The sequence below is a fragment of the Boleophthalmus pectinirostris genome, unplaced genomic scaffold (genome assembly GCF_026225935.1).
Source record: "Boleophthalmus pectinirostris isolate CB_2022bp ecotype Guang Dong unplaced genomic scaffold, ASM2622593v1 HiC_scaffold_18, whole genome shotgun sequence".
NCBI classification, from domain to species: domain Eukaryota; kingdom Metazoa; phylum Chordata; class Actinopteri; order Gobiiformes; family Gobiidae; genus Boleophthalmus; species Boleophthalmus pectinirostris.
In genome coordinates, this window is record NW_026571133.1 from 19,969,894 (window position 1) to 19,995,879 (window position 25,986).

Sequence of the window (25,986 nt, forward strand, 5' to 3'; positions counted from 1 at the left end):
AGAAGATTTTAATGAAGAATCTGTTTGGTTTGATCTGTGCAGTGGATTGTGGGATATCTCATAGCTCCATTAAACCTCCCAAGCTTCCTATGCTAAAGGAGCCCATGATTTGTATTTTTCCTGGTTAATTTAAATTAAGTAAATTTTTGTGCTTGCGCATTTGTGAGATTATGTCAGTAAACCGGGATACTCCATTTGATCATGTGTACAGGGATATGAGTATCCCGGTTTCTCAGCGCGCATGTATAAACAGTATCCCGAGCACTGCCATAACTGGGATATGACTAATAGCTGGGATACTGATGTGCATGTATACACACTCTGTGATATTTAAGGATGCTGTGAGAATTAGTAAGTATGGCTGGGTAAGATTGGAAACACTTTTTATAATGAGATGAAACATTAAAATGTATGTTTTGTGAGTTTAAAACCTCATTTTACTTCAAATACTGCTAGTCATGTGTACACCTTTATCTCATGACATAGTTTTACTCACTCTTGTAACAATATCAGGAAATCAGCAGAAAATGTATGGAGATAAAATCTATTACCACCATTATGGGTTGACCTTGTGCAGGTGCAAGTCCCTGTTTTACATTTAATGCTATATAATGATAGCATAAGCTGGCCCCAGCTGAGGCTGCAGCGTGAGTATAAAAAGCCTTAATAGTATCAAAGGCAAATGGTGTCATGGCCATTTTTCACTACTTGCTTTATTGATTAAAAGCAAAGTTGTTCATAACGGCCAAAATAACCATTAACACTGTGTCATTGGTAACATAAAATTAAATCATTGTCATCCGTGGATGAGGCTGTTTGAGTGATGTTCAGGAAGGACAAAGTGAGCTTTGTGTCATCATTTATAATCCCCGGCTTTTTCATTTTCTAGGTTCTGTCCAAACCTTATTATATACAAAAAATATGTTTCTATTAGCACATGCTTACTCTCATATAATAATGCGGTACTGTATACCAGTGTAGTGTAACTAATTCATTTCTTTTATTATTCTTTACAGTTTATATTTAGTTAGTTCAGTCTTGTGTGCTATACAACGCAAGTGTTGCAGCTGCAGTTTTAGAGTACGAGGTATAAAGCCTGTTTATTTAGAGCCATTTCATACATGCACAGAGATAGTATTCCCCATGCACAAGCTTAAGAAGAGACAACACGCACATAGAGCATGCATGCTCAAAATGGCCACAGGGAAGCCATTTCCACTGTGCTCAGTCCCGTGGGGAAGTTGGTGTTGATCTGTCCTTTGTGAGACAAAGTGTGTGAGACACATTGCGGTCACCATGGGCTGGAGGAGATATGACACAGACAGAGAAGGGGTTTTGGTCTTAAGTGGATTTAGAACTGCCAAGGTCTTTGAATGCTTTTTTCTTATTATACGTTTACATAAATTAGCATACATCATTCACAAATATATGAAGTTAATTATCGTTTTAGTAGTTTATTTAATCTGACTATAGATGCACTTCACCTTTCTATCACACCAAGTGTTTGTGTTTTTGAGGTCATAGTTTAGAATAGAGCCCGACCGATATATCGGCTGGCCGATATTATTGGCCAATATGGGCACATGGAGACATATCGGCTATCGGCCGATATGCTTGCTGATATGGGCCGATATTTCACGTGGGCATGTTATACCTCGTTATAAAGCTTAGACTCTCTACATCAGGGGTGGGCAAACTACGGCCCGGGGGCCGTATGCGGCCCTTTAAACCTTTTAATCCGGCCCGCCGAACTGGAATAAATTACAATAATAAACCTTGTTGATGTTTTATTTGTCATGCATTTCCAGCGTTTTCCCAGTAGATGGTAGATATATATACATTGAGTTGCGGTGTATTATGTTGGCCGCAATGCTTTATGGGAAAGTGTTCTTACAGGAGTTATTCAGACCATGAGTGAAGTAGTTGGTGCTTAAGATATAAGACTGCACTGCTTCCAGTTTGAGTTGGTATAAATCAATCAATAAAACTTGTAATCTGTAAATTGTATTTGTTAATATGTACAACAATTTGGAATCAGGTTTTTACTGCACTCACAGGTGTGTATCTGTGATTGAACGGCGTGAGCTTTGTTATTAAGCTGTTATCAGTCATATTTGAAAACAGTGAAGTCATGATATACATTCACTCGTGGTGTGCAGTGGAACAGGTCTCAACAGTTTTATGTGTTTTGAATCTTTCACAGTAGTGATGAAATGTGTAGCGTCTGAAGTCCTAGGTAAATGTGAATAAGAAAGTAATGAAGCCGAGCTCTTAACACGTTATGTCCTGTCTTCTGTCTGGCCCTTCAGTCAAATTTTAGGACCCTATGTGGCCCGCGAGCCAGAAAGTTTGCCCACCCCTGCTCTACATTATGTTCATTTAATCCAAGTTACAGACAGATAAATGTCCTAATATGTGGCTCCGCATCAGTATTTATTTGCGGTGTAATTTGTCTGTGTCTGTACTGTCCCTGAACACACCCCCAGAGTCACGTCACTTCACTGTTCTTGTTTACACCCGCAGCCGTGCGCAACACTGAGATTATATTCTTTTTACGGACAATCGGTTTGAGTCTGGATTAAAAGGACTTTTATTAGTGCAGACTTGTGATGTGAGGAGGAGCCTGTGTGAGCGGTGAGTGTTGGAAATACATCGACTTTGAAGCTAGTTTAGGTTATCTGTTAGTGATTAGCTGCTGTAGCTCCCGCACATAAACAGGCTGTTTTCTATTGGTCTATTGTAAAGTGACTATATTGTCCGTACGTTTGTTACTGGACCAGTATTGATATGTAAATGAGCTGTGAATAGACGTGTGAATGATCCACATTTATGCATATAATTAATACCGCGGTGTGTACGTTTTTACTGCTAAAGGCTAATAGCGGTAGTTTATTTACTAGCTAGGAGTTATGGGTCGGTCGCGATAGAAGCGGCTCTTAGAGCCGACTCTTTGAAGTGAACGACGGGAGCCTGCTTCTTATTGGGAGCCGTGTTTTCTCTTTTTCTCTTCAAGCTGCATGTAGACCCATAGTCTGACAGCAGCAGCGGCTGAAAACGAAACTTTCAGAAATATGCGTGTGCATAGGATAAAAAAAAAAGGTGCATATTTGGCTGCAGTTCAGCATAAAATGAATAAAGCAGGACTAATCTTGGGCTTGAGAGAGAGATAGAGACCGAGTCCCGACACTCAGTCGTGGTTCAGTTCTGGTTTAGTCCTGTTTTACACATGGTTTAAATCTGTTTTAGTCCTGGTTTAGTCCTTTTTCAGTCCTGGTCCAGTTTTGGTTTAGTCCTGCTTGCAACAAAACAATCTCAAGAGTCGCTTGGGAGCCGAAAGAGCCAGCTGCTTTAGTGAGCCGAGCCAAAAGAGCCGGTTCTCCAAAAAAAAAAAAAACTGGAATACCCATCACTAGTAGCTAGAAAAAGATGCAAACATGCCATTAGGCTAATCTACTGTATGTAAATATGATGTAAAGAGTCAGAATAACAATAAATGTTGCCTAAATAAACCAAATTTAGAATCCACTAGAGCCAAACCTAAGTTTTTTAAACAATTCAAGATTTACAGTGAATTTTTACATCACTAAATATATCTGCGATTATATCGGCTATCGGCAGCTCCAACTCACATTATATCAGTTTCATATCGGCCACAACAAAATCCATATCGGTCGGGCTCTAGTTTAGAAGGACATAACTAATAAATAACTCTTTCTTCCTACAATAACTTTGCTCTTAAGCTTTAGTTCAGAAGAACACAGGAGTAATATTAATTATTATGTATACAATTATTTGTAACTGTATTGTTCTAAACTGATTATCTGTTTACACATTATCTCGTGATGTATTACCAACATTTTTGTTGCATGTTTGAGTATGTGATGATTAATTAATAACATCCCTGTTTCCAACCAGCAGCACATGCCCCTGTTTGAATGATACTACATCACAATTTAAGACAGTATAAAACATGGCAGGGTAACTGTGACAACTAAAACTTAACTATTTGTTTGTGTGTTTGTTTTGCTGGGGATAACATTCCATAACAAACATTCCATAACAAAACATGTCTAAAGTATATTGAATTGATTCAGCCCACCACTGTAGCGATTCAACAAAATCAGTCCATGTCTCATTGGGGGCTGAAAAGATGTTAGGCTTCATATTAACAGGATCAAAGCTTATTTTCTAATCCCTTCATAGACTCTGAAATATCTGGGGCAGTCAGGCTCCCTAAACTAGTGGTAAACTGTGTTGATTCATTATTACATCTAAACAGGGACTGCCTAATAATGTCCAATTTAAGTTCAGCCATCACCAAATGTAAGCTAAAACAGTTACACTCTCAGTTATATAGAGTTGCGTGATTTGGCCATAGTATATTTTGGGACTATATACTATGGGGGGAGTGCATTGTGGTTCTTATCCTTATGGTATGTGGGTGGTGTTCCTTATCTTGGGGATTAAGTTGTTGCTTGGTAAATATTCTCACATTTCTACTGTCAGTGGCCAGCCAACATGTACATGTAAAGTAATGTTAAATGAAGTCCTATCAGACTGGATAATTTTCTTTTCTACCTGTGTTTCTCTACTACTGCTTTTCCACTTACCTACAATTAACTGAAGCAGACTCTTAGCCTTTTCCAGCCTCCCTCAGGCTGCTCTCGTTTAGATACATTTATACATATATACATGCATAATGGTTCTGCTTTAATAACAGTAATATGCTTTAATAATAGTAATGTAATTGAGTTGTTTTCTGTTTCAAAATTAAATAAAGGAATAATAAACTGAAGTTAAGTGACAGTGTGGTTTAAAATGAACTCCCAAAGAAAGCCTTAGCCACAACAGACAGATGTCTAATGCAGTGCTGCGTCACAGTTGGCTGGACATAAAATGAACATGGGAATACAATTCATAGCGTCTGCTTTTTGTGCTACCTCTCAAATTCCAGTGGAACTGTCACAGTCTTTGTTAATTGTTTTTAACTAAAGTTCAAACCTGGAGGACAGTGGAGAAAAACATTTGATTTGAGTTGTTTTGTTCTAACCTTTGTCTGTGACACACATTTGATAGACATCACAATTAGCGCAGTGCGTCAAGATTTGCACCAAAGTTGCTTAGTAACCAACAATTATTTCTGAAAACTACGTCAAGTTTTCACACCTCCAAGAATACATGTTGAGCTCATGAGTTGCTTGTGAGATAGATGAACACTGAAATTGTTTGCCAAAATCAAACTTTAATTAATTCTTTCTGCAGTTTAATTAACCAGGTCCAGTGGAATATCAGCCTCATTCACTTAATGGAATTTTGGCTCCAGAGCTTTGACCAGAGGTTTAAAACAACTTTAGCTTATACTATTTATTTAATAATGTTTTGTATTAAAGATTGATCTAAATTGCTCCTAAAATTGCATAAAAAGTACAAAACTATTGCTTTGAGTTATACTGTTATGCATTCTTATAAATTTGACAGCTGCAGGCCTACTCCCACTTCAAATTGAGTATAATTCCATATAACTGTACTTTTACTTGAGTATAAATTTTCAGTATTCTTTCTGCCACTGGAATTACAGAATGTGCAGTCACTCTCATAAAAGCCACTATTAAATTAGTCAAAATGATGTTTTTTTTTTACATTTTCCAATACTTATCTGGCACATCCTGTCCGTCCTCTGAACCAGCAGAAAGGAAAGAAGAGAGTAACTATTATCTGCTCTGTGGTCAGACATTTGAAGGATATTTTTTGATGCAGATGCATTAGGCTCATTTTGGACATTTAGACCTTGGGATCGTGAAGCGTCATGAATGTGGTCAGATAAGAGATGCTTTGCAACAGAAGGCTTTCTCCCGCTAGACCTTTATTTTTCTGATAGAAGGTCATGTTGAGGTTAAGGTACACTTTATTGTCCCGGCAGATTTTTAACCAATCTTTCACTGTCTCTGGGGCAACCTACCAAGAACAGCGGCACCTGGGACCCAGATCTTGAGCTTTGCTTGTTCAGGACTAGCCTGATTCATCAACCAGATTTACTTTGTACAAGCCGTCTGACCTTGCAGCCTTAGATTTCGTTCACTTGATGGTAGGCGGGTACTTTTTATCATTTAACCAATCGTTGCTATTTAGTCGTGACTTATGTAATGCGCAGCTATCGGGGCAAACTGGTATATTAAGCTTTTCCCAAATCCTGTAGGATGAAGGGCAATAACGTCTTTCCCCTTGATGAAATTCACCAAATTTTCTCTTTATTCCGGCTTTAAATCCTCGATCTCGGGAATCGTTGACAACACCGATTATATCACTCTTCTCTGATTGGCTGGTGCCTGAACTTGCACTTCCAGGGATTTTGCTAACCGCCTGGCCTAGTTGCTGGAGAGAAATGAGATTGAGAGGAGGCACTAGGTGGCGCCAGCCTGGCTAGGTCAGGACTACCTTAGCTGGAGAATTTTTGGCTGTATTGTTCTATAGGTGGTACTCATGGCACTCGTCTTAAACGGCAGGATTATTCCTACAGTTTTACAGGTTTTGTTTTTTGTCATTTTTTTGTAGTATGTCAAATGCGGTTGTTTTCTTGCAGAATCTGCAGATCTCAGATGAAAGAAGGAAGGAACAGCAATAAATTATGGTTATGTAGAATAAATCTGATGTTAATGTCTCAAACATTTTAAGTGACATAGGGACCCAAATCTTATCTCATGTGACAATTCATTTTAAAATTAGTGAGTAAAATATTTTAGCTGATGTTACACAGATGCTGTTTTGATTATGTCACTGGAGATGACCCCCTTCCCCTCACCACGATCTAGTTTAGTTTGTCCGGCGCAGATTATATCATTGTGACTGAGAGCAAGGACACCTGCACACTTATAATGTACACTGTACTCTGCTGCACGAATCTAAAGAGGCCAACCACCATAGTGGAGCTGGTTACACTTGAGCATAATAACTGCCAACAACACATGCTTCAAGATCATTTAAATGCCAATGACCACAAAACCAGGAGAGTTCAAATCAGTGTGTTATCAATGTCCCATTCAGTATTTTCTGATATAGAGTGGAGTTTGCTTGTACCAAGCTCAGTCCTTCCCAATGCTACAAGCAAAAGCTGCATATGACAATGTCACCAAAGGCTGCTGTATGATTACCATCTGCAGGTAAATTATTCTTGGAGAAAGTCTCTAAATTAGAGATTAACTATCCCACCTCAAGATGGAGTCTGCTCTCAAATGGCGGTCTGCCAACCAGGAGCACAAATCTCCCACTGCTGCCACTGCACAGACCCGACACATGTCCACATCCATCATGATCATATGCGATCTAAACCGCTCTGTTTTATGAACAATGCTCTTATCAAGCGAAGCGTACAGAAAACTATGGTTGACCATTTATTAACTTGTGAAACATCATTGCTTTGTTCACTGGGTTGACAAATACAATGTTTGTGTCACAATGTACCATTAGATAATGTACATTTAACAGCAAACAATGCAGCAATACAATAAGTATGATCTCAGGGAGATCTGAAGCAGAACCCACTTCTGAACAATATTACACAGAGTTACATAGAGTAGCCTTAACCCGATCCTTTTCGTCAGGGTTACCACAATGGAAGGCAGCACACACGGATAATTGCTGCACTGCATATCCATTTATTATGTTCCATAATAAGCATTTAAGCCTGAATTTTCCTTTGACAATAATTCTGTGCCTGCTTTCACTGGTATTATTCTAAATACATTATATTATAATCTACTCTATGATTTTCCGTCCTATACTCACCTGTGGTTGTCTTTAGTTGGAGGAGCTCTCAGCATGTGGTGAATTTACCATTCATACTGATCTCCTGGATTTATAATTACTCTCACAGTCAGCAGCCATCCAAAGAACAGGGAAACAATTGTGTCACAACAGAATGAGGTAGACACCAATACCAGCTGCTGCTTAGCCCATTCTTCACCCAGGTGCTGCTTAACATGACTTGAACTTCTGTTGTCTGAAGGATTAGTGGTTGAGCTGTGTATTTTTAGACTGTATTGTATTGTTTCTCTAAACATAAATTTTAGGGGCTGTACCTGTTACTGTCTTATAAATGTGGAAAAAAAAAAAACTATTTCATTTTAAAATGCTTTGTAGTGGTTGTTCCTCACTTACATTAAGCATTCTGAGCATCCTAATATGTCACCACAATGAGATTATAAGCACTTTTTACAATTTTCAGAGACAAGAGTGGAGTTCTGCCATGATGGTAAACCTAACAACGTGCATGCACTTCCTAATTATCAAACAATAAAACACTTTTGACCTCAGGAGCTACTTATACATATATCATATGCATATATATCTGTACGGAGGCAAGACAAATTCACAACTGAAATGCATAGGAAAAAAATGGGTTGGGCCTTTTAAGGTATATTTAAACCAAAAATTCGTGTCGTAAAATAGCAGTATAAAAGACGATATGTGTACTGTTCTGTTGAGAGCATCTTCCTAGGACCAGATGGCAAGCCTCATGGAGACCTGAGCATAGAGATTTGCCTTATGTACAGTATGCACTCATGCACACATATGCATAGCGTAATAGCTGCTAAAAATCTTCCATCTCCTCATTCAGAATGTATTTTGATGTAGTAATAATCACTAAAGTGAAAAAAGTGATTATTATCGAGATTATTTTAGAGTTTTGTGCTGCTCGATCAGTCAAAACTGTTAGAGACCAAGATAAATATACTTTGTGCATTTGCTTTATGTGCCTGCTTATGATTTATAGATCTGAACTCAGCTGACATATCTGGGTTTCTGCCTGACTGCTTGTCAGAGACAAGACATACTTGTTTGATTGGCAGGTTAAACTCTTCAAGGTCAGCTTCCTCCTCTATAACCAGCCTCTTCCATTACTGTGCTAATACTTCGACTACTGCATGCCTGTCCTCCCCTCAATGCATCCGCAATCTGATCTAAAGATTGCACCTTTGCCTCCTTCATGCCTGAAAAACTGGCTGCTACCTTCATATTTGTTCTGTGCATGCATTTCAAGCTGGAAGATAAATGAATCATATTTCACTTGTAAGGTGGCTGAGGCTGCCATGTTGCAAATAAATATCTTGTTTGAACTCAATAAATTCATCAGTTGTGCAGCTGATCAAATCAGGGTCTAATTGTTTTTAGATCGCAATGATCAGCTATTCATTTTAATGAACATGGTCTTTCAGCCAATATTGGGGCAGTCATCTATCTGCTGTATGTTCATAAACCTTAATCTCTTCCAAGTCCAAAAGACGCATTTGGTTTTAGTAATATCAAATGAAATGTAATAAAAAATTTAGACAAGTTAAAGCTACTACACATCTTCAAGTTTATTCAGTTTTTCAGAGCAGTTTGCGATTTGTCCAGTCATAACTTAATGTAGGTTTGAACATTCAGTATAGAGTGTGACAAGCCCCGTGTGCAGGTCCGAAGCCCAGACAATAGGAGAGGGTTGTGTGAAGAGAGGCATCTGAAGTAAGACATGATAATTAATTGTTTGAATCTTTGGATGCTGATGGTGGCCTTGGAAAGAAGACAGCACACACCTTTCCTTACACTGGTCTCAGTGTAAGGAAAGGTGTGTGCATTTATTGGCTCTGCAGTGACTGCGCTCTAGAAACATCTCAGTAGTGAGTCCCTGTAGTTTGATGCTTGGTAGAAGCTGATGAACAGAAGGACTGGAGGAGAAAATGTGAAAACACAGCAGGAAACAGTGAGTGTGTTCCATGAAGCCTGACAAAGAAAGAGTGCAGATGGTGACTGAAAGCCACAAAGGCAAATACTCGACTAATATCTCGATGACATGCTCATTGTGTTCCGATTATACTATTTGTTATGCATGCATATTTAGCACCGCATTTCAAATGGTGACAAAATTGCTCAGTGACTTTCTGTCAGCACAGACTGCACTCCATTAAAATTTTTATGTGAGATCAGATCGAAGTGTAAACTAATGAAACGAAATGTAAAAAACAAGGGGAAAAAATTGTTTTTCAGCATTCATAATATATTTTATTTTGATGCTTGATAATTATGATGTTAAAAAAAGTCAGGATTCATATTTTTCTACATTAGAACCAGTTCAGTTCAAATGAATGTGTTGCCTACCTATTCTTTTATGCACCTGCCAAGCTGAGATAAAGGCTTGTAATCTGTGCATCATTTGGTCAGTAAATACAGCTTTCACAGTGTAAAAGGAGAGCAAATGTGAAATCACACATGAACCACAGCTTGCCAGTGTTAGTTTTCAGTGCTGATTAGGTTGGTCACAATCCAACATGTTTCACCCTGTTGTTGGGACTTCAACTTTTTATTAATACAGCCAATACTAATATTTTATCAGCCTTCAGGAATTGTTGACCTACATAATAATAACCATATTTTTATTAACAGAAAATAAGACATGAATTAACATGTAACCTGGTGTTTTAGACAAAATTTTAAATTTACTTTAATGAGATTTCAACCATGTGTTCCCTCATTCCCTCATCTTACTCAAAGCTTTATTTCAATTGATTCATGCATGTTTGAGTAATTTTTCACTTACCCCCTATTCCTGCCCATACAGTTATTCAAGAAATCTGACTTCAAGTCATCCATGTACAGTTATATTGCCACTTTTCAACAATATAAGCACACATATGAAATGGATACATTCCTATTATTAAGCCATTTTCATCAATATTGTGATTTACATTTAACAACATGTTTGTCTATGGAGTCTAAATGGGAACAGCCTTATTTGTATTTGTCAAGTCTGACACTTTTGTAGCCATAAATAAATAAGTAAAGCTTTATGAAAATGAAATATATGTTATAGTACACATTATGTACAGTATGTGTTTTGTGCACTGATTGTATTTTGTGAACCAGAAAATGCAGTGGCCTATATGTTTTTGGTTTTTTTTATGATTAATTGCATTATCTCAGACTTACAAAGTAGAAAGCACACAGACTCATGTTGAAATATATAAATAGGAAATTAGCAGTCATCCCTGACCCTTGTGTTGACTCCCTGCTCCAAACAGTGATTTATGTATGCAAATGCTGTTCACTTTGGGTGTTAGTGTTGTTCAAAAATACCTTGAAAACCATGCATTATTACTGTTAGTTGCCACTCCACAGATTCGACCTCAGCCCAGTGGTGCCACTTGCTTGTCTCCATGCAGATAGGTAAGTTTAATGCCATAATGTTAAAAATTCTTGGCAAAGAAACATGAAGACAAGCAGGTGGAGAACAAACCACCAGTAAAGTTACATTGTACCTTTGTAATACCGTACAAGTTATTGCTCTAGCTGTTTCCGACATATTTCAGGGGCTTATTTCCATGCAATTGTGAGCGATTGTGGCCTTGTTAAATTCCATTTTGTTTGTGTCCGAAGCACTGGGCCACCACCAGGCATGTGAAGCTAGAGGACAGAGTCATTGTGCAGACTGGGGATTCTGGGAGCAGTCCAATTTTTCATCCTTATTTGCCCTGACATATCCAAAGTGGCAGAGAGGCGTCCACACTGAGATGGGAGAAGAAATAGAGAGGCGTACTGCTTGGCTGAACTGGACTACACGTCAGCTTGCTCCTTTTATGAAGAAGAAGTATAGCTGAAGTACTGACCAAGTTTTAATTTTCTTGGCTAAAACAAGGCAATTTAGCATCACCTGCAAGGTTATTGTTGCTATCAGCAACTTGCTTGCTTTTTATGTGTCTCTAAATTCTTGGCTTGCATCTAAGCAATGTCTTCTTGGTCTCTCCGCCCAATCTCTCCTGTCCAGCAGATCTGCTCCACTTTATTTGTCTGTGTACATACATTTTAGGGGTATTCTAGACTAGGACATCTGGAGGAAGTAAAAAGCAACAAATAAATGCATAGTGTCGGCACAGTAGTTTAATACAAATAAAACAGGATAATAAAGTTTACTTTAGAGAATAACAATGCCCTTTGAAAGGCCATATATTTTATTCTCATTTTGTTTCTCAAATAAGAAACACAGGTCTGAGTACTGCTTAACTGATTCACCAGCACTAGATGGGTTTGCAGCATGTGAATACAACTTCCTTTGTATCTTCCTATCTCCCCGGCATTTGTCATGTTTATTGTAAGCATCTGCCAGTTCAATATGAACCTGGCCTGATGCATGTAATTAAGTGAATACATTTTGTCCAATTCAAAATTAGTTTACACCAGATGTGTGTAGTAATTTAAGCAAGATTTGTGATATTTGCTATTTCCATTCAGAATGAGTGGAACAGCTGCTATGGCATAGGGCTAGATGCATTCTCTGTCACAGTGGAGAACTGAAGGGCACTATGAAGGTGACTGGTTGGATGAGACTCTCATGAGGCTGAGAGGTCACGTGTAGGGGGATCATTCACCCCTCATTTGTAACTGTTTGCGTCAGCTTTTGGTTTGGTGGTTGAGATTAGGATCTCTTGTTATAATTACTGTTCAGTGAGGCGGCCTGATTCTGCCACGACGATAGCATCGGCCTGCCAGGTGCTCCAGAGGGTTTGTGGCACCAGCTGCTCAGTCCTATGTTCCAGTGAGCTGCAGCGGAAGGCAATGACACTGTTATGTGATACATGTCAGTCCATTGACTGGATCCTGGAGAGTTGCCAATACCTCTTCTTCATTTGTGGCCTACTCAGCACAGGAAGAATGTGTGAATGTTCTGGGTGTAATACCTTATTTATATAGTTACAGCTTTATTCTTCCTGGGCCCTCATCATTCTCGTCTAGAGTTGTCAACAAATCAATGCTTAAATACTTATTAATACTAAAACTGGTATTGATATGTTTGAGTTCTTAAATTCTTCAGTAAATCCAAAGTATGACCTTTATTGAATAGTTTTCAATGATTTTGATCTATATGAGAGCTGGTAAAAGAAGACATGTTAATATTATTTTTTATTATTATATTTAAAAATATATAATAGTATGCATTGTTATGATGATGATGATGATGATGATTATTATTATAATAATAATAATAATTTAAATACTTATCAATATAATTCTTGAAATAACCATTTTATTCACAAATAAAGTAATCCAGGAAGTAGAGAAATTATTTTATAACATATAAAGTCTTAATACTGATATTGAGAAATGCTGCAGTTTGTCAGTGCGACCTGTGTGCTTGTTTCAAACAGTCACAGCAGCTGAGCAGGAGAGCTACTCCATCGTGACTTTGTTGTTTGTGTGGGAGCTGCTGTTACGCCCCCTCATCCCTCACGCTCTTCTTTTCTCTACAAACGCTGGTATTTATTCTCCACACTTTTTTCATGTAAACAGTGTTAATGTCAAAGTAAATTCTTTGAGGCAGGGGTGTTTCTCTTTATCTGACTTTTATTAAGGTCTCACAACAATAAGATTAACCACTCCTTCTAATAGTATTGGTTATTGGTAGGCCTGTCCTAATAATTACTATTATCGTTACTATTACTATTATCGGCTTATCGTTCAATGCATAATAGATGGAACAATAATTTGTATCGTGGGTACTTTATACTTTTTGGCTTGTTTTGTATTACCATAAGATATGAGCTGTACAAGATTGAAAGAATAACTTTGTTATTTCTAACTACTACTTCTAAATAATTGTTTCATGTCTGCTCATCTATTATATTCGATTATCAATTATATCATCTAGAATTTCTTAAATAGTTTATTGCACATCAGTTTTTTTTATCGTGGCTTAGTTGTGTGCCTTAAAGCTGCAGCACTGGCTGACATTTTGTTTTGCACAATGTTTACAATGAATAACATGAAAGTATGTGTTGTGTAGTTGACAGCAGCTGACCTTGAAGCCTCTGTGTGTTTGGGCACCAACTCGGTTGCTAAGGTAATTTAATTACCATCCCTCCTCGACCAGGGGTAATTACTGCTCACAAAATCCCCTCTAATCCCCCTTCTGAGTGCTCCAAGCAGAGCCAGTCCACTGTAGTGCTGACTCCTCCTTCTTTGTCCCACTCAAAAATAAAAAAAAAGTTTATTTTATTTAAAATTCATTGCAGGGACTGATTCCTATATAGTGATTCCAGCATATATGCTTCTGTCATTGGTCCAAATGAATTCATCTCGCTATCTCAATCTCATATGTGTCAAGGGGACTCTCCGGTCAAAAGGGCCTATCATCTCTCCATATAAGTGTCATAATTATCAGTGCTGGGGAGGAGAGGAGGTGACCTTTGTGCTACAGTGCCATGGGACTAGAGTTACTCAAACACAGGGCTGCTATATACAAGGGGTTAAGGATCTCCAGACAGTTACGATAGAAGAGTGTCCACTTTAATGTTCCTTCTCTGGTAGATTACAGGCAGAATGTTACAAAGAGAAATACTTTATAATTATCATCAGGGAAGTAGCTTGAGGCAAATATGTAAAATAATAACTATACTGTAACTTATTATTTTCCATAATTATTGGAGCAAGTATGGAGGATGTGCAATGATGGGCCATGAGTGGGGGCTGTTGGCTGCTGAAAGCTGCACCTGTGTGTACTCAAAAGAATTCCCATGAATAGCTTCATATTTGAACATCCACTTATCCACCAATGAAGCTGTAAGTGATTGGTGGCAGTTTCCTGTGCAGTGAACAGGGAGAGAGGCCAGAGAGAGAGGTGTACACTTTAGAGAATCTGCAACTAGCGCTACTTTCCTCCACATGGAAGAGCATGTCTGTCTTCATAAACTCAAAATGTGTCAAGCTCCTAAAGAAATGAAGCACATATTACTATACACTAGCAATCAAATAGGTAAGAACCTCCAATTGGATAAAGATGACAAAAGAAGATTTTACTGGGATCAAACTGTAAAAGAGTGGTTCAGTGAACATGAGACATACTTACAGTACAGACTTAAAACAAATGTGTCAAAACCTGAATATATTCAGGTGGTCATGCCACCTTTTTCATTATGTAGTATGTAAACACTCCACATCTAAACCTGCCTCCAGTTATGTATTAGTGTATGTCATGTTAATATATGCAGCATATGAGCTGTCTCATTAAAGGCAACACTATGTAAATTATGGTGTCTTTTCTTTGACAAAATGTAGACCAACTCTAACACCTGGGAAATCAATGCCCAAGGGCAGGAGTCCCGATGCTAGCTTGTATGCGTCACCTTGCCTTTTCATGCATGCAGTACTATAGAGGCGGACATGCTTCATTTTTGTAAAAAAAATATATTGATAAAAGTATTTTGTTATTGTGTGTTTAACACAATGACAGTTACATTTATTTAAATGTATTTATGTGGCTATTTCTTGAGACACATACCAGTAAATTGTCTGTAAGTGGGGTCAAGTACTTAGAAGTCATTAATGTCTAGGTAATTTACTTGCTTTTTGAAAGCTCTTCGTCTCTTTTAGTGCATGAATCAGACCAATGATTTGCTATGTCCAGAGGTGACTATTCAAATGTGTCTGACATTTTGAAAAGTGTCCTTTTGGTCTTTCCCCTTTTTATTCCAACTTCTCTTTCTTCTAAATGCCATTTTGCTCCTTTCATTTCTCTTTCGCCTTGTTGATTCCTTTTTCTTCCTCCTTGTTTGTTCCATCTGGGCTGACATGACTGACAGCTTTTGATTTGAAAGCCATTTCCTCTCTTTTTATTTGTCACTTTTTTCCTTCATTTCAACATGCTATTGGCTGATAACTGCAGCAAGCAATGGCATTTTTTTTTTTTTGCTAGAATGTTACCTTGTGTTCTTAAATACATGGTTAAATTAACATTTCTTAATAAGGAATCTCCTACTTTTTTCCAGTGGAGCAATGTACCTATTGATGGAAATAAACTGTTCAAAAATGCATCTACATTCCTTTATTATTATGACTTGTATCCCAATAACAATGGGCCAAAGCTGGAATGAGTATCAGTACCACAAATCTGAAGTTATTCTTACTCAGGGGGAGAAGAAAGGTTAGTCCCTGCCTAAAGTCAAAAAGTACAAGTATCTAGGGATCTTGACCATGAGGGAGGGAAGGATGGAGTGTAGGATTGACAAACGGATCAGTGTATTGAACAGTGTAGTGAACAGTAATGCTCAATGTATGGGTCGGTTGTGATTAAGAAAGAGCTAAGCCCAAAAGCAAAATTTCTCAATTGTTCCCACTCTCACCTCTGACTTTTGGGTCATGACCAAAATTCAAGACTACTGATACCAGTAATTGGAATTAGTTTTCATCAAACGGTGACTGGTATCCCTCAGAGTAGAGCTACTGCTCCAAATCGATTGTTACAAGCATTTACTGAAGGAGGCCTCAGAAACACTGTAGGATGCACTGGAGGGACTATGTGTTAATGATCAGGGTTTATAATATCTTTTGTTATAATCAAACAAGATCTAGAAAACACTCTTCACTATATTTGCAATAACTACAAAGTACCAATAAAATAATCTAAAACAAGTGTATCCTCAGCAAATTCCTCTTTTGAAAGGCACATGAATCTCTAAACTACTTTTCAAGTGGTTAAAAACATCCTCTCTGTTTGCTTTAAATGGGCATCTTCAGAGGGGACTGTTTATGTTCACCACGGAGATAAGCTTGGAGTGGTGGATGTGTGTAATTTTCATCCTAGCCAGGCTCAGCTGTGGGTGTTACTACAACTTTGCTGTGTCCATAGAGGATAGCGTTCATCACTCTAGTCCATAGCCTTCTCATTATGAGTTGAACTAAGGACTGCTCTTCCCTTTTTCTCATAAAGTGGTGCCTTCTCTGCAGCAGCCCACCATACTGAGACCACTGAACCAGAGCTGATGTACAGGGAGCAAGCCATGCTGAGTCCAGCAGGGAGTTAGCTGCTAATCATTAACACTGGCTCGTGTTTGTTCTGCCGGGGTCTGGCCCATGTCTGTTAGCTTTTAAGTGTTTGGGTTGTCAATGGTGTCGTGTCTCCCAGTGAGCTTTATGGCCCTTTGCACTTTATTTACATGTCAGGGCCTGTTACAGACTTACAAGCTTACTCATGCTTTGCACCTAGAACATGAAATCATTTGTAACTCTGATATTTATTTTAAAATAATCATATATAACAATACAATGATTATAATACCAAAATGAAAGGTCAGGTTTAAGATTCCCTTGATGAGGAAAGTGATTGAGATGTACAAACAAACACTGGACAAATAATATTGTGATTGAAGTGTGGTTGGTGGTTGTGACACCAATCTTAGGATATATATATATATATATATATATATATATATATATATATATATATATATATATATATATATATATATATATATATATATATATATATATATATATATATATATATATATATATATATATATATAGTATAAAATTCAAATGATCCATGTTTGCTTTTATTAATTCTCTTCCAATCAAAAAAAAAATGTCTGTCAGCTATCACAGCCCACATGGTGAAGAGGGTTCGGGGATAACATGGTGACTGCTATAGGAGCCTGTATTCTCATTAGAACACACAGTGACAGTGAATGAGGGGGTGAGCAGCAGTGTTGACAGCCAGTCGGAGCCAAGCTAAAATCTAAATTTACCTAAGTCATGCCTGACATTTGGCGCTCTTGTTTAACCAATTGCTTCCTCACACCAAATTCAAACCAATTTCCTAACATTATCACAAATAGAAGAAACAAGTGGGAGTTGTACCACGACACTACATGGGTTTAAATATAAAAAAGTAATTATTAGCTCTGAGGCATGAAATGATGTAATTAGTTAAATACAATAAGCAACTGAAATGATTACTTTCAACTGTCCAAATGTCATTACAATTAGTCTGTGTGTGACTCTGTTGTGATTGGATTTAATGGGTGGTAGGAATTGTATTAGTTTACAGATGGGCAGTATGATCCCAAACAATGTGACAAATATCTACTTCATCTTTAGTCTCAGATGAATAATAAGTGAGGGAGGAGATACAAGTTAATTTGTCTGTATGTGTCACACTGGTTAAACATAACAATTTGACCACCTGCCAGTATTGATTTACAATGGTTAATTTAGAGCTTGAATGCCCAGTATAGACAGTTTTGAAGTATGATTTATCAGTATTTTGAATGACAATAGCTCATCTTCTGCGTCCTATATGTTGGGGATATACCACTACTCGTACCACAATAGACAGACCTCACAAATTAGGAAACCTCATAATGTGCAGTTTTAAAGGTACCTATGCTGTGTTCTTAATGATTGTTTTACACTCCATAAAAGTATTTTTTAGTATCACAGACATATCTTATAACATTACCCATTAATTAAAAAAATCTATGTTAAAAAATACAGACTTATCAAGCTTATCATAAATGATTAATGACTAAATTTCAATTAATTCCACAACCATACTTTTCGGCTCCTGACACATCTACTTTGAGAAAATGTGTTATAATATATTTCAACCACTAACAGATGCTAGGAAGATATAATCTGTTATTTAATTGGTGTCCCACAGCATGCTCATGACAGGAGGTCCCACCTGGAAGCTCTAATTGAACTGGACTTGTTCAGGCACTTGCTCCGGTTGCCTTTGCGTGTGCTGCCCCCTCCCTGAGAGAGCTGAGAGCCACATCTGGTCAAAGTGACGAGGAGAGGGGACAACCAGGCAGCTCCTTGAGGCCAAGCATTAGCATACACTTACTCTGGGAATGCCCTTGAATAGCTGTCTCAAGTGTGGGACGTGAGCCGCATTGAACACTCCAACAGCACTTGATAGAGAAATGGGAGAATGAGCACTATTGTTAAAAAGATAAATTATGGTGTATGGTTTAAGCAAGCTTTGAAACATCAGTATAAATATAAAGCTATTCTTGTCTAATTAACCTTAGAAATGTCTCCATTCTGTGTCTTTTAAGATTTCAATATGGATTTGTTGTAGTACTTCTTGAATTACAGGTTTGTGCAGTGACGTGCAGGATTCAACATATCCTATTTGATTCTTATTTATTTTGGTGAAGTGTGAGTGGGTGGGGGCAAATTTGCTTGAACAAATGTGGATGCAGGGATACAGGGGATCCATGTGCATTTTGTCTGTCAGCTCCAAAGCGATGGAGATGGGGGGAGGGGCTGGAGTAGGTGGGCGGGAGTGTCACGGACAGAGAGAAGGAGAGAGAGAGGGAGAGAGAGGGAGGGGGAGGAGGAAGAGAGCTGCTTGTTACAGAGCTGTTGACTGAGTGTGTGGTCGCCGGAGCGCTCCTCGAGCTGTTGTGTGAAAAAAGGAACATTTCTGCTTCTGAAACGTTGTTTTGTATTTTCTTTTCTTCTTCAAGTGCCACATTGAGGTCCCTCCATCAAAGCAGAAGTTGCCTCTTAACCCCTTCCTGGGATTGTAAGGAGGACCCAGGGAGAACTGTGAGCTGCCAGGTAAGAATCCTGTCTATTTCCATCTGAGCATCTACACTGACAGCATGTGATGTAGTACCTCTGCTGCCGGGGTAAAAATAATACCAGTTCATGTACATGAATGTGTGAGACTACTGGTTTATAGACAGTAATGCAATTGTGATTTAAAGTCAGTTTCCAGGCAAAGAGAGGAGAGCGGGGTGTTTTTGGGGAGTAGCTCATGCAAGATGACAGATGTCAAGGGATGTCACATTCACAATGTCACACATGACACAAGGCATTATGACAACAAACCCTCCTTTCAGTATGTCTGCATTTGGTTTACATTTTTCTTTTACAATGCTTACATTTACTGTATTTCTGCAATCACCTTTGTATATATTTTATTGGGACAACCAAACTAATGTACATGGAATAAGTGTATTTTTGTTATTCTGATTTGAATTACATTTCATTTATTTATCAGAACAATATACAGTTTTACATAATGCTTGCAAAGATGCTTGCTCCAGATTTTACCTTGAAAACCAGATTTCCTTCTTCTGTCCTTGGATATGTACAGGTGTTTTTATGACATTAGTAGTATGCAGAAATACAAGAAAGTAGACATGTGGATTGTCCAATCAAAATCTCAGCAGCATTTGTTCTATTTGAATTTTGAGAACACTTTGTAAAGCCTTGTTCTTTGGCTTGCTCAGCCTCACTCTCTGTTATAAGAAGTTGTAGTGTAATCGAATCAGTGCACCATCCTCCCTGCTGTTTGTCATTTCCCCTTTGCTGTTCCTTATCTCTCCGCTCCCCTTCTGTCCTCATTATGCCTGATTCAACTGAAATGAACAAGTCAATGTCTTTTCTTGCTTGTCCCTGTCCCTTTATCCATGCTGATGTACAGTAGGTGTCCCTCTCAGTGAAAAAAGACAATGTAGGAAGGCCAGGGGCAGAACAAAGAGCCTATCTTCTTAATAACATTTGCACTTTTATTTTTTGTCTCCTCTCATTTAGTCACATGAAAGAGGTGTAGGTTGTTACAGTGTGGAGCTTCAAATAAACCCCTGTCTATTTGAGTCCATTGTCCTTTGCCTGAACAAGCCTTGAAAGCCAGTACGCTCTAGTCTTTTCAAATCTAAAACCTATTCACCTGGTTTAACTTGTGTTTTGTCATATTTTGTGTCTGCCCATCATCATTCAGTCATTGTCTTTTTATACTTCCCTGAAAAAGAATAATCTCTTCTCTGTAGTTCTCACAGTTACATTATTGGGTGAAATGTAATTAGTAAAACCTACTTAAATCCAGCGAGGACAACCAGGTTCTTTGCTGGATTTTATGTGCATGGGCACTGCTGATATGATTCACAAACAGCTTAATACATATGTGTGTCCAGGGTGTGTGAAGTGTATCCAGCTGTGAGATCTCCCATTGCATCAATAGTTAATGAGCATCTCTGGCACTGGCTCACATCCCCATTCACAGTGTGTTTGTTTGTCTAACTGTTGTTCGCCCTGAGTGACGCAGACTCCACTAAACTGCAGTAGGTTTGAAACTGCTCTAGGCTCTGTCACATTTAGAACAAGATGAAGTGGTGACCTTCACGTAACCTTGTGGAGATACAAAAGCTGTTTGTTGAGTTATTAGGGGGCTGCAACATGTCACTGTAATTAATGGCCAGGTACAATGAACTGTGTGCTCTATTAAAAGTGTAGACAGGCACATTTAAAACTTATATTGAGTTTTTATTTTCACATTATTAAATATTTAATTTGTTACGATCTATTCTTAAGTATTCTCTTTTGTTAATATTTGTAAAAATGAACCACACATTACGATGGTGCAGATTTCCTGCCCAAAGCATGAGCTCCTTCCGGTCCACTGGCTTTAGTCCGCTCGCTCCATGACTCAGTGACTGCTCAATCCTGATTGGCTGGCTTTTCCACTCCAGGGAAACAAGGATAGAGAGGGGTTGGCCTCCTCAGAGCAGGGATCTGACATTTCTTTCATACAACAGGCCACTGGATGCACATTGACATGTGCTGGGCTGAATACAAAATGTTTCATAAGGATGGAAGCGAGTGGGAAGGATGTGCTTTTGATTAGAATATAAGATCAAATCAAATTTAATAAAGACCTTTTTTCTTTAAGTATCCCTAAATCATATCTCACAGCGGTACAGTGCTCACTTTAAAGTGCTTAGTCTGTTCAGATCCATTAGTCAACAAATATTTTCCACCACTGAAGCCATGAATTGTGTTCTAGCTGTGCAGCACTATTTCAGGACCATGGACATCTCTTAAAAGTTTATAAAAATCTCTTCTTTATGTATACCGGTACACCTTACTGCACACTTAAACTGCAGTAATTAATTTCTTTCAGTAACAATGATTATGTATTAGTTGTATTAGTATTAGTTATGTATGCTAAAGTATCCAAATTTAATTGACTCATGATTTTGTCAGTGATCTTGTCAGTGTTGAAATGGAATAACAACCTTACAACTAAGTGTCAATTTTATACAATTTGTTAGTAAAGCTTCACTTTCTCCTGTTTGCTAGCAGAGGAGTGTTTTAAGTATAATGTCATGGTAATGGGGCTTATTTATTTCAATAAAACACCTGCTGCCCTATTTGTGTGTGTGTGTGTGTGTATGTATATATATATATATATATATATATATATATATATATATATATATATATATATATTTTTTTTTTTTTTTAAATAACTGACTGAATACAATTTCCTTTTTCTGTAATAAAACTATTATGAACCACCCAAAAGTGTGACCAAACCAATGATTTTAGCGAACAATGAGACCCCTTCACATTCATGACACATCAATAACTAAAATATACATTTTGTTATGTACACACACTAAGTCCATCACTGATATGCTTCACAAGTGTAACATTGTCTGCTCTCTATAGTTGTAGTATCCTGCGTGGAGCACAGGCCTGCATTATCACCAGTTTTAGCTTCTCTCTCGTATACAGTCATAAATGGAGAGGGCTAATTATGATCTATCTTCATTTAGATATGTATGCGTAATGGAGTAGGTATGACTCTTTTCACTTGTGCCATTAACATAAATTACTGCTGCTTTTGACAGTCGGCGTAGTAGTTGATGGACTCTTGACTGGTCTCCTCTGCAGGCTTGTTTGCACTGTCCCCAGACTAAGGAAATAGGGCCAGCTCTTGTGCAGAAGCAATAGACTGGTGACCTGATGTGTTTTAGATCACACCACAGGTCAGGGAGAGTTAATTTTCTGGTGTCTAACAGAAGAGGCGAAGAGAGTTCACATGTGCCACCACCCTGTGACCACAGAGCTAGACTTTCTCATCTGCCTTGCCATCAATAAATGTTATTCTGGCTTGTTGAAACACTGATAAAAACAGGCGGAGCTGTGGTTGAGCTTTGTTTCAACTGGGAGAAAGTATAGTCATGGCAGAGCAAGATTATATTTGCCATCTTGTTGCGCTTCTTTGACTGTCCTTGTCACAGCACTGTTTAAGACACTGCTGGGGGAAAAATTATACTTCTTTTTATCTGAACATCTCCACAAGGCTGCATATTCACCAAGAAAGCCTTTTAGAGAGCTAAGAGGGTACCGCTGCTGTGTAGCCTCCGTTCAGCCCACAGAAAGGTACAAGGAAACTCAGAGGTACTCAAATGTTTTAACTGTTGCATAGCAACAACCTTTATCAATAGATAAAGACCAACAAGGGCTGTGTTACTGTTTTAACAGAAGTTAAAAAGGGAAAGAAATTATGTATATTAAAAACACAGTTCCAACTGAAACTTCTTAATCACGGTTTTCAGTCTTTTGTAATGTTTTATGAAGTACTGTACTCCAATCTACATCATCTATTCTTAAAGGCTTTTACACAGAAGCTGTGTCCTGTGGTATATTAACCAGGTCTAAGGAAGAGACAGCTACAGTAAATGATACTGATTTTAGATGCCCACTCTGGAAATTATTATCACCTGCCTATAGACATGATGCTGTCATGTCTTCTTATACCACAGCCATTGATTAAACCAGTACACATTCACAAAAGGGTAGTTTGTATCCCCTGATTACTCAGAAAGGTATCACACTGCCTCTAAAAACAGCACTTTCTACCATTTTCTTCTTGAGAAAGGCAATTGACTTTAAAATATTATTTCTCTTGTTGGAAAAGGTCATATTTGAAAAGCCTGTTAAAAGGCAATCAGTGCCTTTGCAGAAGAAACAGCACCAGAATACAGGCACACAGCGATGGATTTTTCTGAGTTCAGGACTTAAAATCAAATCAGAGTTGATTCAGTGATCATTGCTGCATATGTTGCTGTCCCACACCGTTAGATGACTTTACATTCCTTGTGCTCAGATGAAAGTAGAGGAGGTGTGTGTCATTGGTGCAATGTGTGAGATTACAGTGATTAACACGGCACTACAACGAGCTCATCAATATTCATGCCATGTCACACTGTCGTGACTGAGGTTTTGGGGGAGGAAATTTGGTGCTAAATAAACAGCTCAGATTTTATTTCCACCTATTCCCATGTTGAAAATACTCGACTAATATTTACCAATAAACCTTTGTTCTGTTCTTATTAGATGGGAAAATGTGCACTCTCTCCAGGACATCCCACCTCCCTTGCTCACAGTGTCAGTTTAAATAAGTGCACAGCTGCTATGAAAAAAGGCCCCAGAGAAAGATGCACATGCATTTTATACACAGAGCAAGCACTAGATTTTGTTTTGAATTTTCACAATGGTCATTTATCAGTATGTTTGTTTGTTTTTTTAATTAAATGGGTCTTAATAATGACCCAAGACCCTTTTCACTAGCAAGGACCATACCAGAAGGATAAACATACTTATTGATGGCTTATGCAGATAGATGTGGTAGCAGGGTAGAGACATAGGATGGGTTTCTCTGTCTGCCAGGTAGTCACCCTCCTCTCTGTAGATGGTGATGTCTTCAGGCTAAAGATGAACACGAGACATGGGGTGAGAGGGAGGGATCAAGAGAGCGGAGACAGACAGTGTTGTCAGGATAGGCCTGTATAAATAGGGCTTCTGGGTAACTGCAGGTGTGGTTGAGGTGAGCTGTGGTTTGCTGGAGAGGAGAAGTAGGAGAATGAGGCATGGTTCTGCTCCTGAACCTCACTCAGTCATATTAACTCTGTTATTCATTATTATTTGTCTGTTTCGGTGCAGTGGCAAACAGTCATGTCTTGGCTGGACCGCTGTTCATTAAATAGTACATGTTTGCATTTGAGATTGTGCAAATCGCACGTTGCTCAAATTCAGTACCGTTGACAAGAACATTTGATAGAGGTTAGGTTTACACTGTACTTGTAATTGAAAACAGAATATGATGTCAGTCACATTCTTGTTTTTCTTTTTTTCCCCTTTGAATTACCCCAGGCACTATGTTCCCGAACACACAGTCAGATCTGTAACAGTGTGTGACCCTGAGCTCTCCAATGTGCACGTCATCTTCCTTTGCTGTATCATCCCTTTATTCCATCAATCAACTGCTGATTGTGCCATGCTCCAGTAAAGTCTGACTGGCACAATGTAACCACACTGCCTCTCTCAGTCTGTTGATTTATCTGTAAAGGTCTCACAGTTTTCTATCTCTTGTCTCTACAGTATGTTCATTTGCGTTACGGCGCTTTTTCACATTATGGAATGTGATGATGATACTCCTGTATGGGGGGCAGGAGCCACTTTTGGTAACATTTATTCACAGAAATGTATATATTTTATATGGGGGTTACCCCATGTAAAGTTTTTGATAACCATCCTTCATATTGTACTGTTTATTGTGTTATGCTTTATTTTTTACAATGGAAAACTAAACCTAAATCGAATCTAAAAGTTAAATTCTCTGATATTGGACCTGATCATTTCTATTAGACACTAGACAAGTTGCATTTAATTTATTCATTTAATTCAGTCATATTACTTGAATTGATTTGGCATGGCTTTTATGCCAGATGCCCTTCCTTGTGCTTGAGACCAACAAGTATATTCAGGCAGAGTTTGTGACCAACTCTATGGGAGACAGAAACCACATCAGGAACGTACAAAATGGCCGACACAGATCTGTTACAGTTTATTTTTTACAACATGGATTTTCACACTTCTTCATGATGAACATGAGCAGCTTCAATATTGTGTGTGAGTGCTCCACCTCTTGCTCATGGCCATTTATGTGTCCAAGGATGTCTAGGTCTCACCAGTAAGACTCTTAAAATGCTTGTTGCTTTTATGCGTTGGATGCTCACCAGGCACCTCAGTATTGATTGTGGCATTGATCCCATGTAACTGGCTGTGTGTCTTTGCAGCAGCAGCCTACAGTGAAATATCCTCTGTGATGTCAGCGTGCAGCTTTGTGTCAGAGTGATGAGTGGTGACAGCGCTCGGACTCACGGCTTTTGTTGTGCACTCTGGCATATTGTGCGTCACTGTTTACCACTGTGAGTTGGGAGCTGTTTGTGGCCCTGGGGCTGGTATTTTTTTCCATGGGTGGGGTCGGAGGTTCAGGATTGAGCCTGTACACCACTCAACACCAAGTAAATGACCCAAGTAAGTGAACTGTTTCTCATGCAGTGTAGCTTATTGAGCTTATTGTCACATTTTGAAATG

At 38.4% G+C, this 25,986-nt stretch overlaps 1 protein-coding gene across 1 annotated transcript in view; it reads left to right on the forward strand.

Annotated features, from left to right (window-relative positions):
- The first annotated feature begins 19,293 nt into the window (after positions 1–19,293).
- Positions 19,294–25,986, forward strand: part of syt1a (synaptotagmin Ia) — a 47,783-nt gene continuing 41,090 nt past the window's right edge. The window contains exon 1 of the mRNA XM_055153715.1: positions 19,294–19,371. The gene's annotated coding sequence lies outside the window, so the exon portion shown is untranslated. The remainder of the gene's footprint in view (positions 19,372–25,986) is intronic.